Source organism: Protomyctophum bolini (genome assembly GCF_963924005.1).
Source record: "Protomyctophum bolini genome assembly, chromosome: 5".
In the NCBI taxonomy this organism is placed as follows: Eukaryota; Metazoa; Chordata; class Actinopteri; order Myctophiformes; family Myctophidae; genus Protomyctophum; species Protomyctophum bolini.
Genome location: NC_137866.1, coordinates 3,669,625 through 3,688,124, shown reverse-complemented (window position 1 = coordinate 3,688,124; position 18,500 = coordinate 3,669,625).

Here is an 18,500-nt window from a genome sequence, read left to right as displayed (position 1 = left end):
CTCGTTTCTCATCATTTTGGACCGTGGGCTATAGCCCATATCGTACGGCATACTATAGCGCGCCGTTTTTCATCATTTTTGAAGATTTGAAAAAAATGACGAAATGACAAAAACGATGGGTTATAGCCCATGTTTTTTGAAAATTTGAAAAAAAGAGTTAGCCTCGTTTCTCATCATTTTGGACCGTGGGCTATAGCCCATATCGTACGGCATACTATAGCGCGCAGTTTTTCATCATTTTTGAAGATTTGAAAAAAATGACGAAATGACAAAAACGATGGGTTATAGCCCATGTTTTTTGAAAATTTGAAAAAAAAAGTTAGCCTCGTTTCTCATCATTTTGGACCGTGGGCTATAGCCCATATCGTACGGCATACTATAGCGCGCAGTTTTTCATCATTTTTGAAGATTTGAAAAAAATGAAGAAATGACAAAAACGATGGGTTATAGCCCATGTTTTTTGAAATTTTGGAAAAAAAAGTTAGCCTCGTTTCTCATCATTTTGGACCGTGGGCTATAGCCCATATCGTACGGCATACTATAGCGCGCCGTTTTTCATCATTTTTGAAGATTTGAAAAAAATGACGAAATGACAAAAACGATGGGTTATAGCCCATGTTTTTTGAAAATTTGAAAAAAAATGTTAGCCTCGTTTCTCATCATTTTGGACCATGGGCTATAGCCCATATCGTACGGCATACTATAGCGCGCAGTTTTTCATCATTTTTGAAGATTTGAAAAAAATGACGAAATGACAAAAACGATGGGTTATAGCCCATGTTTTTTGAAATTTTGAAAAAAAAAGTTAGCCTCGTTTCTCATCATTTTGGACCGTGGGCTATAGCCCATATCGTACGGCATACTATAGCGCGCCATTTTTCATCATTTTTGAAGATTTGAAAAAAATGACGAAATGACAAAAACGATGGGTTATAGCCCATGTTTTTTGAAATTTTGAAAAAAAAGGTTATCCTCATTTCTCATCATTTTGGACCATGGGCTATAGCCCATATCGTACGGCATACTATAGCGCGCCGTTTTTCATCATTTTTGAGGATTTGAAAAAAATGACGAAATGACAAAAACGATGGGTTATAGCCCATGTTTTTTGAAAATTTGAAAAAAAAAGTTAGCCTCGTTTCTCATCATTTTGGACCGTGGGCTATAGCCCATATCGTACGGCATACTATAGCGCGCCGTTTTTCATCATTTTTGAAGATTTGAAAAAAATGACGAAATGACAAAAACGATGGGTTATATTCCATGTTTTTTGAAATTTTGAAAAAAAAAGTTAGCCTCGTTTCTCATCATTTTGGACCATGGGCTATAGCCCATATCGTACGGCATACTATAGCGCGCCGTTTTTCATCATTTTTGAGGATTTGAAAAAAATGACGAAATGACAAAAACGATGGGTTATAGCCCATGTTTTTTGAAATTTTGAAAAAAAAACTTAGCCTCGTTTCTCATCATTTTGGACCGTGGGCTATAGCCCATATCGTACGGCATACTATAGCGCTCCGTTTTTCATCATTTTTGAAGATTTAAAAAAAAATGACGAAATGACAAAAACGATGGGTTATAGCCCATGTTTTTTGAAATTTTGGAAAAAAAAGTTAGCCTCGTTTCTCATCATTTTGGACCGTGGGCTATAGCCCATATCGTACGGCATACTATAGCGCGCCGTTTTTCATCATTTTTGAGGATTTGAAAAAAATGACGAAATGACAAAAACGATGGGTTATAGCCCATGTTTTTTGAAATTTTGAAAAAAAAAGTTAGACTCGTTTCTCATCATTTTGGATCGTGGGCTATAGCCCATATCGTACGGCATACTATAGCGCGCCGTTTTTCATCATTTTTGAAGATTTGAAAAAAATGACGAAATGACAAAAACGATGGGTTATAGCCCATGTTTTTTGAAATTTTGAAAAAAAAAGTTAGCCTCGTTTCTCATCATTTTGGACCGTGGGCTATAGCCCATATCGTACGGCATACTATAGCGCGCAGTTTTTCATCATTTTTGAAGATTTGAAAAAAATGACGAAATGAAAAAAACGATGGGTTATAGCCCATGTTTTTTTTAAATTTGAAAAAAAAGTTATCCTTGTTTCTCATCATTTTGGACCATGGGCTATAGCCCATATCGTACGGCATACTATAGCGCGCCGTTTTTCATCATTTTTGAGGATTTTAAAAAAATGACGAAATGACAAAAACGATGGGTTATAGCCCATGTTTTTTGAAAATTTGAAAAAAAAAGTTAGCCTCGTTTCTCATCATTTTGGACCGTGGGTTATAGCCCATATCGTACGGCATACTATAGCGCGCAGTTTTTCATCATTTTTGAAGATTTGAAAAAAATGAAGAAATGACAAAAACGATGGGTTATAGCCCATGTTTTTTGAAATTTTGAAAAAAAAAGTTAGCCTCGTTTCTCATCATTTTGGACCGTGGGCTATAGCCCATATCGTACGGCATACTATAGCGCGCCGTTTTTCATCATTTTTGAAGATTTGAAAAAAATGACGAAATGACAAAAACGACGGGTTATAGCCCATGTTTTTTGAAATTTTGAAAAAAAAAGTTAGCCTCGTTTCTCATCATTTTGGACCGTGGGCTATAGCCCATATCGTACGGCATACTATAGCGCGCAGTTTTTCATCATTTTTGAAGATTTGAAAAAAATGACGAAATGACAAAAACGATGGGTTATAGCCCATGTTTTTTGAAATTTTGGAAAAAAAAGTTAGCCTCGTTTCTCATCATTTTGGACCGTGGGCTATAGCCCATATCGTACGGCATACTATAGCGCGCCGTTTTTCATCATTTTTGAAGATTTGAAAAAAATGACGAAATGACAAAAACGATGGGTTATAGCCCATGTTTTTTGAAAATTTGAAAAAAAGAGTTAGCCTCGTTTCTCATCATTTTGGACCGTGGGCTATAGCCCATATCGTACGGCATACTATAGCGCGCAGTTTTTCATCATTTTTGAAGATTTGAAAAAAATGACGAAATGACAAAAACGATGGGTTATAGCCCATGTTTTTTGAAAATTTGAAAAAAAAAGTTAGCCTCGTTTCTCATCATTTTGGACCGTGGGCTATAGCCCATATCGTACGGCATACTATAGCGCGCAGTTTTTCATCATTTTTGAAGATTTGAAAAAAATGAAGAAATGACAAAAACGATGGGTTATAGCCCATGTTTTTTGAAATTTTGGAAAAAAAAGTTAGCCTCGTTTCTCATCATTTTGGACCGTGGGCTATAGCCCATATCGTACGGCATACTATAGCGCGCCGTTTTTCATCATTTTTGAAGATTTGAAAAAAATGACGAAATGACAAAAACGATGGGTTATAGCCCATGTTTTTTGAAAATTTGAAAAAAAATGTTAGCCTCGTTTCTCATCATTTTGGACCATGGGCTATAGCCCATATCGTACGGCATACTATAGCGCGCAGTTTTTCATCATTTTTGAAGATTTGAAAAAAATGACGAAATGACAAAAACGATGGGTTATAGCCCATGTTTTTTGAAATTTTGAAAAAAAAAGTTAGCCTCGTTTCTCATCATTTTGGACCGTGGGCTATAGCCCATATCGTACGGCATACTATAGCGCGCCATTTTTCATCATTTTTGAAGATTTGAAAAAAATGACGAAATGACAAAAACGATGGGTTATAGCCCATGTTTTTTGAAATTTTGAAAAAAAAGGTTATCCTCATTTCTCATCATTTTGGACCATGGGCTATAGCCCATATCGTACGGCATACTATAGCGCGCCGTTTTTCATCATTTTTGAGGATTTGAAAAAAATGACGAAATGACAAAAACGATGGGTTATAGCCCATGTTTTTTGAAAATTTGAAAAAAAAAGTTAGCCTCGTTTCTCATCATTTTGGACCGTGGGCTATAGCCCATATCGTACGGCATACTATAGCGCGCCGTTTTTCATCATTTTTGAAGATTTGAAAAAAATGACGAAATGACAAAAACGATGGGTTATATTCCATGTTTTTTGAAATTTTGAAAAAAAAAGTTAGCCTCGTTTCTCATCATTTTGGACCATGGGCTATAGCCCATATCGTACGGCATACTATAGCGCGCCGTTTTTCATCATTTTTGAGGATTTGAAAAAAATGACGAAATGACAAAAACGATGGGTTATAGCCCATGTTTTTTGAAATTTTGAAAAAAAAACTTAGCCTCGTTTCTCATCATTTTGGACCGTGGGCTATAGCCCATATCGTACGGCATACTATAGCGCTCCGTTTTTCATCATTTTTGAAGATTTAAAAAAAATGACGAAATGACAAAAACGATGGGTTATAGCCCATGTTTTTTGAAATTTTGGAAAAAAAAGTTAGCCTCGTTTCTCATCATTTTGGACCGTGGGCTATAGCCCATATCGTACGGCATACTATAGCGCGCCGTTTTTCATCATTTTTGAGGATTTGAAAAAAATGACGAAATGACAAAAACGATGGGTTATAGCCCATGTTTTTTGAAATTTTGAAAAAAAAAGTTAGACTCGTTTCTCATCATTTTGGATCGTGGGCTATAGCCCATATCGTACGGCATACTATAGCGCGCCGTTTTTCATCATTTTTGAAGATTTGAAAAAAATGACGAAATGACAAAAACGATGGGTTATAGCCCATGTTTTTTGAAATTTTGAAAAAAAAAGTTAGCCTCGTTTCTCATCATTTTGGACCGTGGGCTATAGCCCATATCGTACGGCATACTATAGCGCGCAGTTTTTCATCATTTTTGAAGATTTGAAAAAAATGACGAAATGACAAAAACGATGGGTTATAGCCCATGTTTTTTGAAATTTTGAAAAAAAAAGTTAGCCTCGTTTCTCATCATTTTGGACCGTGGGCTATAGCCCATATCGTACGGCATACTATAGCGCGCCGTTTTTCATCATTTTTGAAGATTTGAAAAAAATGACGAAATGACAAAAACGATGGGTTATAGCCCATGTTTTTTGAAATTTTGAAAAAAAAAGTTAGCCTCGTTTCTCATCATTTTGGACCGTGGGCTATAGCCCATATCGTACGGCATACTATAGCGCGCAGTTTTTCATCATTTTTGAAGATTTGAAAAAAATGACGAAATGACAAAAACGATGGGTTATAGCCCATGTTTTTTGAAAATTTGAAAAAAAAAGTTAGCCTCGTTTCTCATCATTTTGGACCGTGGGCTATAGCCCATATCGTACGGCATACTATAGCGCGCCGTTTTTCATCATTTTTGAGGATTTGAAAAAAATGACGAAATGACAAAAACGATGGGTTATAGCCCATGTTTTTTGAAATTTTGAAAAAAAAAGTTAGACTCGTTTCTCATCATTTTGGACCGTGGGCTATAGCCCATATCGTACGGCATACTATAGCGCGCCGTTTTTCATCATTTTTGAAGATTTGAAAAAAATGACGAAATGACAAAAACGATGGGTTATAGCCCATGTTTTTTGAAATTTTGAAAAAAAAAGTTAGCCTCGTTTCTCATCATTTTGGACCGTGGGCTATAGCCCATATCGTACGGCATACTATAGCGCGCAGTTTTTCATCATTTTTGAAGATTTGAAAAAAATGACGAAATGACAAAAACGATGGGTTATAGCCCATGTTTTTTGAAATTTTGAAAAAAAAAGTTAGCCTCGTTTCTCATCATTTTGGACCGTGGGCTATAGCCCATATCGTACGGCATACTATAGCGCGCAGTTTTTCATCATTTTTGAAGATTTGAAAAAAATGACGAAATGACAAAAACGATGGGTTATAGCCCATGTTTTTTGAAAATTTGAAAAAAAAGGTTAGCCTCGTTTCTCATCATTTTGGACCGTGGGCTATAGCCCATATCGTACGGCATACTATAGCGCGCAGTTTTTCATCATTTTTGAAGATTTGAAAAAAATGACGAAATGACAAACACGATGGGTTATACCCCATGTTTTTTGAAAATTTGAAAAAAAAAGTTAGCCTCGTTTCTCATCATTTTGGACCGTGGGCTATAGCCCATATCGTACGGCATACTATAGCGCGCCGTTTTTCATCATTTTTGAAGATTTGAAAAAAATGACGAAATGACAAAAACGATGGGTTATAGCCCATGTTTTTTGAAATTTAAAAAAAAAAGGTTATCCTCGTTTCTCATCATTTTGGACCATGGGCTATAGCCCATATCGTACGGCATACTATAGCGCACCGTTTTTCATCATTTTTGAGGATTTGAAAAAAATGACGAAATGACAAAAACGATGGGTTATAGCCCATGTTTTTTGAAATTAAAAAAAAAAAAGTTAGCCTCGTTTCTCATCATTTTGGACCGTGGGCTATAGCCCATATCGTACGGCATACTATAGCGCGCCGTTTTTCATCATTTTTGAAGATTTGAAAAAAATGACGAAATGACAAAAACGATGGGTTATAGCCCATGTTTTTTGAAATTTTGGGAAAAAAAGTTAGCCTCGTTTCTCATCATTTTGGACCGTGGGCTATAGCCCATATCGTACGGCATACTATAGCGCGCAGTTTTTCATCATTTTTGAAGATTTGAAAAAAATGACGAAGTGACAAAAACGATGGGTTATAGCCCATGTTTTTTGAAAATTTGAAAAAAAAAGTTAGCCTCGTTTCTCATCATTTTGGACCGTGGGCTATAGCCCATATCGTACGGCATACTATAGCGCGCCGTTTTTCATCATTTTTGAAGATTTGAAAAAAATGACGAAATGACAAAAACGATGGGTTATAGCCCATGTTTTTTGAAATTTTGAAAAAAAAAGTTAGCCTCGTTTCTCATCATTTTGGACCGTGGGCTATAGCCCATATCGTACGGCATACTATAGCGCGCAGTTTTTCATCATTTTTGAAGATTTGAAAAAAATGACGAAATGACAAAAACGATGGGTTATAGCCCATGTTTTTTGAAATTTATTAAAAAAAAGTTAGCCTCGTTTCTCATCATTTTGGACCGTGGGCTATAGCCCATATCGTACGGCATACTATAGCGCGCCGTTTTTCATCATTTTTTAAGATTTGAAAAAAATGACGAAATGACAAAAACGATGGGTTATAGCCCATGTTTTTTGAAATTTTGAAAAAAAAAGTTAGCCTCGTTTCTCACCATTTTGGACCATGGGCTATAGCCCATATCGTACGGCATACTATAGCGCGCCGTTTTTCATCATTTTTGAGGATTTGAAAAAAATGACAAAATGACAAAAACGATGGGTTATAGCCCATGTTTTTTGAAATTTATTAAAAAAAAGTTAGCCTCGTTTCTCATCATTTTGGACCGTGGGCTATAGCCCATATCGTACGGCATACTATAGCGCGCCGTTTTTCATCATTTTTTAAGATTTGAAAAAAATGACGAAATGACAAAAACGATGGGTTATAGCCCATGTTTTTTGAAATTTTGAAAAAAAAAGTTAGCCTCGTTTCTCATCATTTTGGACCATGGGCTATAGCCCATATCGTACGGCATACTATAGCGCGCCGTTTTTCATCATTTTTGAGGATTTGAAAAAAATGACAAAATGACAAAAACGATGGGTTATAGCCCATGTTTTTTGAATTTTTGAAAAAAAAAGTTAGCCTCGTTTCTCATCATTTTGGACCGTGGGCTATAGCCCATATCGTACGGCATACTATAGCGCGCAGTTTTTCATCATTTTTGAAGATTTGAAAAAAATGACGAAATGACAAAAACGATGGGTTATAGCCCATGTTTTTTGAAAATTTGAAAAAAAAAGTTAGCCTCGTTTCTCATCATTTTGGACCGTGGGCTATAGCCCATATCGTACGGCATACTATAGCGCGCCGTTTTTCATCATTTTTGAGGATTTGAAAAAAATGACGAAATGACAAAAACGATGGGTTATAGCCCATGTTTTTTGAAATTTTGAAAAAAAAAGTTAGACTCGTTTCTCATCATTTTGGACCGTGGGCTATAGCCCATATCGTACGGCATACTATAGCGCGCCGTTTTTCATCATTTTTGAAGATTTGAAAAAAATGACGAAATGACAAAAACGATGGGTTATAGCCCATGTTTTTTGAAATTTTGAAAAAAAAAGTTAGCCTCGTTTCTCATCATTTTGGACCGTGGGCTATAGCCCATATCGTACGGCATACTATAGCGCGCAGTTTTTCATCATTTTTGAAGATTTGAAAAAAATGACGAAATGACAAAAACGATGGGTTATAGCCCATGTTTTTTGAAAATTTGAAAAAAAAGGTTAGCCTCGTTTCTCATCATTTTGGACCGTGGGCTATAGCCCATATCGTACGGCATACTATAGCGCGCAGTTTTTCATCATTTTTGAAGATTTGAAAAAAATGACGAAATGACAAACACGATGGGTTATACCCCATGTTTTTTGAAAATTTGAAAAAAAAAGTTAGCCTCGTTTCTCATCATTTTGGACCGTGGGCTATAGCCCATATCGTACGGCATACTATAGCGCGCCGTTTTTCATCATTTTTGAAGATTTGAAAAAAATGACGAAATGACAAAAACGATGGGTTATAGCCCATGTTTTTTGAAATTTAAAAAAAAAAGGTTATCCTCGTTTCTCATCATTTTGGACCATGGGCTATAGCCCATATCGTACGGCATACTATAGCGCACCGTTTTTCATCATTTTTGAGGATTTTAAAAAAATGACGAAATGACAAAAACGATGGGTTATAGCCCATGTTTTTTGAAATTAAAAAAAAAAAAGTTAGCCTCGTTTCTCATCATTTTGGACCGTGGGCTATAGCCCATATCGTACGGCATACTATAGCGCGCCGTTTTTCATCATTTTTGAAGATTTGAAAAAAATGACGAAATGACAAAAACGATGGGTTATAGCCCATGTTTTTTGAAATTTTGAAAAAAAAAGTTAGCCTCGTTTCTCATCATTTTGGACCGTGGGCTATAGCCCATATCGTACGGCATACTATAGCGCGCAGTTTTTCATCATTTTTGAAGATTTGAAAAAAATGACGAAGTGACAAAAACGATGGGTTATAGCCCATGTTTTTTGAAAATTTGAAAAAAAAAGTTAGCCTCGTTTCTCATCATTTTGGACCGTGGGCTATAGCCCATATCGTACGGCATACTATAGCGCGCCGTTTTTCATCATTTTTGAAGATTTGAAAAAAATGACGAAATGACAAAAACGATGGGTTATAGCCCATGTTTTTTGAAATTTTGAAAAAAAAAGTTAGCCTCGTTTCTCATCATTTTGGACCGTGGGCTATAGCCCATATCGTACGGCATACTATAGCGCGCAGTTTTTCATCATTTTTGAAGATTTGAAAAAAATGACGAAATGACAAAAACGATGGGTTATAGCCCATGTTTTTTGAAATTTATTAAAAAAAAGTTAGCCTCGTTTCTCATCATTTTGGACCGTGGGCTATAGCCCATATCGTACGGCATACTATAGCGCGCCGTTTTTCATCATTTTTTAAGATTTGAAAAAAATGACGAAATGACAAAAACGATGGGTTATAGCCCATGTTTTTTGAAATTTTGAAAAAAAAAGTTAGCCTCGTTTCTCACCATTTTGGACCATGGGCTATAGCCCATATCGTACGGCATACTATAGCGCGCCGTTTTTCATCATTTTTGAGGATTTGAAAAAAATGACAAAATGACAAAAACGATGGGTTATAGCCCATGTTTTTTGAAATTTATTAAAAAAAAGTTAGCCTCGTTTCTCATCATTTTGGACCGTGGGCTATAGCCCATATCGTACGGCATACTATAGCGCGCCGTTTTTCATCATTTTTTAAGATTTGAAAAAAATGACGAAATGACAAAAACGATGGGTTATAGCCCATGTTTTTTGAAATTTTGAAAAAAAAAGTTAGCCTCGTTTCTCATCATTTTGGACCATGGGCTATAGCCCATATCGTACGGCATACTATAGCGCGCCGTTTTTCATCATTTTTGAGGATTTGAAAAAAATGACAAAATGACAAAAACGATGGGTTATAGCCCATGTTTTTTGAATTTTTGAAAAAAAAAGTTAGCCTCGTTTCTCATCATTTTGGACCGTGGGCTATAGCCCATATCGTACGGCATACTATAGCGCGCCGTTTTTCATCATTTTTGAAGATTTGAAAAAAATGACGAAATGACAAAAACGATGGGTTATAGCCCATGTTTTTTTAAATTTTGAAAAAAGTTAGCCTCGTTTCTCATCATTTTGGACCGTGGGCTATAGCCCATATCGTACGGCATACTATAGCGCGCAGTTTTTCATCATTTTTGAGGATTTGAAAAAAATGACGAAATGACAAAAACGATGGGTTATAGCCCATGTTTTTTGAAATTTTGAAAAAAAAAGTTAGCCTCGTTTCTCATCATTTTGGACCGTGGGCTATAGCCCATATCGTACGGCATACTATAGCGCGCCGTTTTTCATCATTTTTGAAGATTTGAAAAAAATGACGAAATGACAAAAACGATGGGTTATAGCCCATGTTTTTTGAAATTTTGAAAAAAAAAGTTAGCCTCGTTTCTCATCATTTTGGACCGTGGGCTATAGCCCATATCGTACGGCATACTATAGCGCGCAGTTTTTCATCATTTTTGAAGATTTGAAAAAAATGACGAAATGACAAAAACGATGGGTTATAGCCCATGTTTTTTGAAATTTTGGAAAAAAAAGTTAGCCTCGTTTCTCATCATTTTGGACCGTGGGCTATAGCCCATATCGTACGGCATACTATAGCGCGCCGTTTTTCATCATTTTTGAAGATTTGAAAAAAAATGACGAAATGACAAAAACGATGGGTTATAGCCCATGTTTTTTGAAATTTTGAAAAACAAAGTTGGCCTCGTTTCTCATCATTTTGGACCGTGGGCTATAGCCCATATCGTACGGCATACTATAGCGCGCCGTTTTTCATCATTTTTGAAGATTTGAAAAAAATGACGAAATGACAAAAACGATGGGTTATAGCCCATGTTTTTTGAAATTTTGAAAAAAAAAGTTAGCCTCGTTTCTCATCATTTTGGACTGTGGGCTATAGCCCATATCGTACGGCATACTATAGCGCGCAGTTTTTCATCATTTTTGAAGATTTGAAAAAAATGACGAAATGACAAAAACGATGGGTTATAGCCCATGTTTTTTGAAATTTTGGAAAAAAAAGTTAGCCTCGTTTCTCATCATTTTGGACCGTGGGCTATAGCCCATATCGTACGGCATACTATAGCGCGCCGTTTTTCATCATTTTTGAAGATTTGAAAAAAATGACGAAATGACAAAAACGATGGGTTATAGCCCATGTTTTTTGAAATTTTGAAAAAAAAGTTATCCTCGTTTCTCATCATTTTGGACCATGGGCTATAGCCCATATCGTACGGCATACTATAGCGCGCCGTTTTTCATCATTTTTGAGGATTTTAAAAAAATGACGAAATGACAAAAACGATGGGTTATAGCCCATGTTTTTTGAAAATTTGAAAAAAAAAGTTAGCCTCGTTTCTCATCATTTTGGACCGTGGGCTATAGCCCATATCGTACGGCATACTATAGCGCGCAGTTTTTCATCATTTTTGAAGATTTGAAAAAAATGACGAAATTACAAAAACGATGGGTTATAGCCCATGTTTTTTGAAATTTTGAAAAAAAAAGTTAGCCTCGTTTCTCATCATTTTGGACCGTGGGCTATAGCCCATATCGTACGGCATACTATAGCGCGCCGTTTTTCATCATTTTTGAAGATTTTAAAAAAATGACGAAATTACAAAAACGATGGGTTATAGCCCATGTTTTTTGAAATTTTGAAAAAAAAAGTTAGCCTCGTTTCTCATCATTTTGGACCGTGGGCTATAGCCCATATCGTACGGCATACTATAGCGCGCCGTTTTTCATCATTTTTGAAGATTTGAAAAAAATGACGAAATGACAAAAACGATGGGTTATAGCCCATGTTTTTTGAAATTTTGAAAAAAAAAGTTACCCTCGTTTCTCATCATTTTGGACTGTGGGCTATAGCCCATATCGTACGGCATACTATAGCGCGCAGTTTTTCATCATTTTTGAAGATTTGAAAAAAATGACGAAATGACAAAAACGATGGGTTATAGCCCATGTTTTTTGAAATTTTGAAAAAAAAAGTTAGCCTCGTTTCTCATCATTTTGGACCGTGGGCTATAGCCCATATCGTACGGCATACTATAGCGCGCCGTTTTTCATCATTTTTGAAGATTTGAAAAAAATGACGAAATGACAAAAACGATGGGTTATAGCCCATGTTTTTTGAAAATTTGAAAAAAAAGTTATCCTTGTTTCTCATCATTTTGGACCATGGGCTATAGCCCATATCGAACGGCATACTATAGCGCGCCGTTTTTCATCATTTTTTAAGATTTGAAAAAAATGACGAAATGACAAAAACGATGGGTTATAGCCCATGTTTTTTGAAATTTTGAAAAAAAAAGTTAGCCTCGTTTCTCATCATTTTGGACCATGGGCTATAGCCCATATCGTACGGCATACTATAGCGCGCCGTTTTTCATCATTTTTGAGGATTTGAAAAAAATGACAAAATGACAAAAACGATGGGTTATAGCCCATGTTTTTTGAATTTTTGAAAAAAAAAGTTAGCCTCGTTTCTCATCATTTTGGACCGTGGGCTATAGCCCATATCGTACGGCATACTATAGCGCGCAGTTTTTCATCATTTTTGAGGATTTGAAAAAAATGACGAAATGACAAAAACGATGGGTTATAGCCCATGTTTTTTGAAATTTTGAAAAAAAAAGTTAGCCTCGTTTCTCATCATTTTGGACCGTGGGCTATAGCCCATATCGTACGGCATACTATAGCGCGCCGTTTTTCATCATTTTTGAAGATTTGAAAAAAATGACGAAATGACAAAAACGATGGGTTATAGCCCATGTTTTTTGAAATTTTGAAAAAAAAAAGTTAGCCTCGTTTCTCATCATTTTGGACCGTGGGCTATAGCCCATATCGTATGGCATACTATAGCGCGCAGTTTTTCATCATTTTTGAAGATTTGAAAAAAATGACGAAATGACAAAAACGATGGGTTATAGCCCATGTTTTTTGAAATTTTGGAAAAAAAAGTTAGCCTCGTTTCTCATCATTTTGGACCGTGGGCTATAGCCCATATCGTACGGCATACTATAGCGCGCCGTTTTTCATCATTTTTGAAGATTTAAAAAAAAATGACGAAATGACAAAAACGATGGGTTATAGTCCATGTTTTTTGAAATTTTGAAAAAAAAAGTTAGCCTCGTTTCTCATCATTTTGGACCGTGGGCTATAGCCCATATCGTACGGCATACTATAGCGCGCCGTTTTTCATCATTTTTGAAGATTTGAAAAAAATTACGAAATGACAAAAACGATGGGTTATAGCCCATGTTTTTTGAAATTTTGAAAAAAAAAGTTAGCCTCGTTTCTCATCATTTTGGACTGTGGGCTATAGCCCATATCGTACGGCATACTATAGCGCGCAGTTTTTCATCATTTTTGAAGATTTGAAAAAATGACGAAATGACAAAAACGATGGGTTATAGCCCATGTTTTTTGAAATTTTGGAAAAAAAAGTTAGCCTCGTTTCTCATCATTTTGGACCGTGGGCTATAGCCCATATCGTACGGCATACTATAGCGCGCCGTTTTTCATCATTTTTGAAGATTTGAAAAAAATGACGAAATGACAAAAACGATGGGTTATAGCCCATGTTTTTTGAAATTTTGAAAAAAAAAGTTATCCTCGTTTCTCATCATTTTGGACCATGGGCTATAGCCCATATCGTACGGCATACTATAGCGCGCCGTTTTTCATCATTTTTGAGGATTTTAAAAAAAATGACGAAATGACAAAAACGATGGGTTATAGCCCATGTTTTTTGAAAATTTGAAAAAAAAAGTTAGCCTCGTTTCTCATCATTTTGGACCGTGGGCTATAGCCCATATCGTACGGCATACTATAGCGCGCAGTTTTTCATCATTTTTGAAGATTTGAAAAAAATGATGAAATGACAAAAACGATGGGTTATAGCCCATGTTTTTTTGAAATTTTGAAAAAAAAAGTTAGCCTCGTTTCTCATCATTTTGGACCGTGGGCTATAGCCCATATCGTACGGCATACTATAGCGCGCCGTTTTTCATCATTTTTGAAGATTTGAAAAAAATGACGAAATTACAAAAACGATGGGTTATAGCCCATGTTTTTTGAAATTTTGAAAAAAAAAGTTAGCCTCGTTTCTCATCATTTTGGATCGTGGGCTATAGCCCATATCGTACGGCATACTATAGCGCGCAGTTTTTCATCATTTTTGAAGATTTGAAAAAAATGACGAAATGACAAAAACGATGGGTTATAGCCCATGTTTTTTGAAATTTTGGAAAAAAAAGTTAGCCTCATTTCTCATCATTTTGGACCGTGGGCTATAGCCCATATCGTACGGCATACTATAGCGCGCCGTTTTTCATCATTTTTGAAGATTTGAAAAAAATGACGAAATGACAAAAACAATGGGTTATAGCCCATGTTTTTTGAAATTTTGAAAAAAAAAGTTAGCCTCGTTTCTCATCATTTTGGACCGTGGGCTATAGCCCATATCGTACGGCATACTATAGCGCGCCGTTTTTCATCATTTTTGAAGATTTGAAAAAAATGACGAAATGACAAAAACGATGGGTTATAGCCCATGTTTTTTGAAATTTTGAAAAAAAAAGTTAGCCTCGTTTCTCATCATTTTGGACTGTGGGCTATAGCCCATATCGTACGGCATACTATAGCGCGCAGTTTTTCATCATTTTTGAAGATTTGAAAAAAATGACGAAATGACAAAAACGATGGGTTATAGCCCATGTTTTTTGAAATTTTGAAAAAAAAAGTTAGCCTCGTTTCTCATCATTTTGGACCGTGGGCTATAGCCCATATCGTACGGCATACTATAGCGCGCCGTTTTTCATCATTTTTGAAGATTTGAAAAAAATGACGAAATGACAAAAACGATGGGTTATAGCCCATGTTTTTTGAAAATTTGAAAAAAAAGTTATCCTTGTTTCTCATCATTTTGGACCATGGGCTATAGCCCATATCGTACGGCATACTATAGCGCGCCGTTTTTCATCATTTTTGAGGATTTAAAAAAAATGACGAAATGACAAAAACGATGGGTTATAGCCCATGTTTTTTGAAAATTTGAAAAAAAAAGTTAGCCTCGTTTCTCATCATTTTGGACCGTGGGCTATAGCCCATATCGTACGGCATACTATAGCGCGCAGTTTTTCATCATTTTTGAAGATTTGAAAAAAATGAAGAAATGACAAAAACGATGGGTTATAGCCCATGTTTTTTGAAATTTTGAAAAAAAAAGTTAGCCTCGTTTCTCATCATTTTGGACCGTGGGCTATAGCCCATATCGTACGGCATACTATAGCGCGCCGTTTTTCATCATTTTTGAAGATTTCAAAAATGACGAAATGACAAAAACGATGGGTTATAGCCCATGTTTTTTGAAATTTTGAAAAAAAAAAGTTAGCCTCGTTTCTCATCATTTTGGACCGTGGGCTATAGCCCATATCGTACGGCATACTATAGCGCGCCGTTTTTCATCATTTTTGAGGATTTGAAAAAAATGACGAAATGACAAAAACGATGGGTTATAGCCCATGTTTTTTGAAAATTTGAAAAAAAAAGTTAGCCTCGTTTCTCATCATTTTGGACTGTGGGCTATAGCCCATATCGTACGGCATACTATAGCGCGCCGTTTTTCATCATTTTTGAAGATTTGAAAAAAATGACGAAATGACAAAAACGATGGGTTATAGCCCATGTTTTTTGAAATTTTGGAAAAAAAAGTTAGCCTCATTTCTCATCATTTTGGACCGTGGGCTATAGCCCATATCGTACGGCATACTATAGCGCGCCGTTTTTCATCATTTTTGAAGATTTGAAAAAAATGACGAAATGACAAAAACGATGGGTTATAGCCCATGTTTTTTGAAATTTTGAAAAAAAAAGTTAGCCTCGTTTCTCATCATTTTGGACCGTGGGCTATAGCCCATATCGTACGGCATACTATAGCGCGCCGTTTTTCATCATTTTTGAAGATTTGAAAAAAATGACGAAATGACAAAAACGATGGGTTATAGCCCATGTTTTTTGAAATTTTGAAAAAAAAAGTTAGCCTCGTTTCTCATCATTTTGGACTGTGGGCTATAGCCCATATCGTACGGCATACTATAGCGCGCAGTTTTTCATCATTTTTGAAGATTTGAAAAAAATGACGAAATGACAAAAACGATGGGTTATAGCCCATGTTTTTTGAAATTTTGAAAAAAAAAGTTAGCCTCGTTTCTCATCATTTTGGACCGTGGGCTATAGCCCATATCGTACGGCATACTATAGCGCGCCGTTTTTCATCATTTTTGAAGATTTGAAAAAAATGACGAAATGACAAAAACGATGGGTTATAGCCCATGTTTTTTGAAAATTTGAAAAAAAAGTTATCCTTGTTTCTCATCATTTTGGACCATGGGCTATAGCCCATATCGTACGGCATACTATAGCGCGCCGTTTTTCATCATTTTTGAGGATTTTAAAAAAATGACGAAATGACAAAAACGATGGGTTATAGCCCATGTTTTTTGAAAATTTGAAAAAAAAAGTTAGCCTCGTTTCTCATCATTTTGGACCGTGGGCTATAGCCCATATCGTACGGCATACTATAGCGCGCAGTTTTTCATCATTTTTGAAGATTTGAAAAAAATGAAGAAATGACAAAAACGATGGGTTATAGCCCATGTTTTTTGAAATTTTGAAAAAAAAAGTTAGCCTCGTTTCTCATCATTTTGGACCGTGGGCTATAGCCCATATCGTACGGCATACTATAGCGCGCCGTTTTTCATCATTTTTGAAGATTTCAAAAATGACGAAATGACAAAAACGATGGGTTATAGCCCATGTTTTTTGAAATTTTGAAAAAAAAAAGTTAGCCTCGTTTCTCATCATTTTGGACCGTGGGCTATAGCCCATATCGTACGGCATACTATAGCGCGCCGTTTTTCATCATTTTTGAGGATTTGAAAAAAATGACGAAATGACAAAAACGATGGGTTATAGCCCATGTTTTTTGAAAATTTGAAAAAAAAAGTTAGCCTCGTTTCTCATCATTTTGGACTGTGGGCTATAGCCCATATCGTACGGCATACTATAGCGCGCCGTTTTTCATCATTTTTGAAGATTTGAAAAAAATGACGAAATGACAAAAACGATGGGTTATAGCCCATGTTTTTTGAAATTTTGGGAAAAAAAGTTAGCCTCGTTTCTCATCATTTTGGACCGTGGGCTATAGCCCATATCGTACGGCATACTATAGCGCGCCGTTTTTCATCATTTTTGAGGATTTGAAAAAAATGACGAAATGACAAAAACGATGGGTTATAGCCCATGTTTTTTGAAATTTTGGAAAAAAAAGTTAGCCTCGTTTCTCATCATTTTGGACCGTGGGCTATAGCCCATATCGTACGGCATACTATAGCGCGCCGTTTTTCATCATTTTTGAAGATTTGAAAAAAATGACGAAATGACAAAAACGATGGGTTATAGCCCATGTTTTTTGAAAATTTGAAAAAAAAAGTTAGCCTCGTTTCTCATCATTTTGGACCATGGGCTATAGCCCATATCGTACGGCATACTATAGCGCGCAGTTTTTCATCATTTTTGAAGATTTGAAAAAAATGACGAAATGACAAAAACGATGGGTTATAGCCCATGTTTTTTGAAATTTTGAAAAAAAAAGTTAGCCTCGTTTCTCATCATTTTGGACCGTGGGCTATAGCCCATATCGTACGGCATACTATAGCGCGCCGTTTTTCATCATTTTTGAAGATTTGAAAAAAATGACGAAATGACAAAAACGATGGGTTATAGCCCATGTTTTTTGAAATTTTGAAAAAAAAGGTTATCCTCGTTTCTCATCATTTTGGACCATGGGCTATAGCCCATATCGTACGGCATACTATAGCGCGCCGTTTTTCATCATTTTTGAGGATTTGAAAAAAATGACGAAATGACAAAAACGATGGGTTATAGCCCATGTTTTTTGAAAATTTGAAAAAAAAAGTTAGCCTCGTTTCTCATCATTTTGGACCGTGGGCTATAGCCCATATCGTACGGCATACTATAGCGCGCCGTTTTTCATCATTTTTGAAGATTTGAAAAAAATTACGAAATGACAAAAACGATGGGTTATAGCCCATGTTTTTTGAAATTTTGAAAAAAAAAGTTAGCCTCGTTTCTCATCATTTTGGACCGTGGGCTATAGCCCATATCGTACGGCATACTATAGCGCGCAGTTTTTCATCATTTTTGAAGATTTGAAAAAAATGACGAAATGACAAAAACGATGGGTTATAGCCCATGTTTTTTGAAAATTTGAAAAAAAAAGTTAGCCTCGTTTCTCATCATTTTGGACCGTGGGCTATAGCCC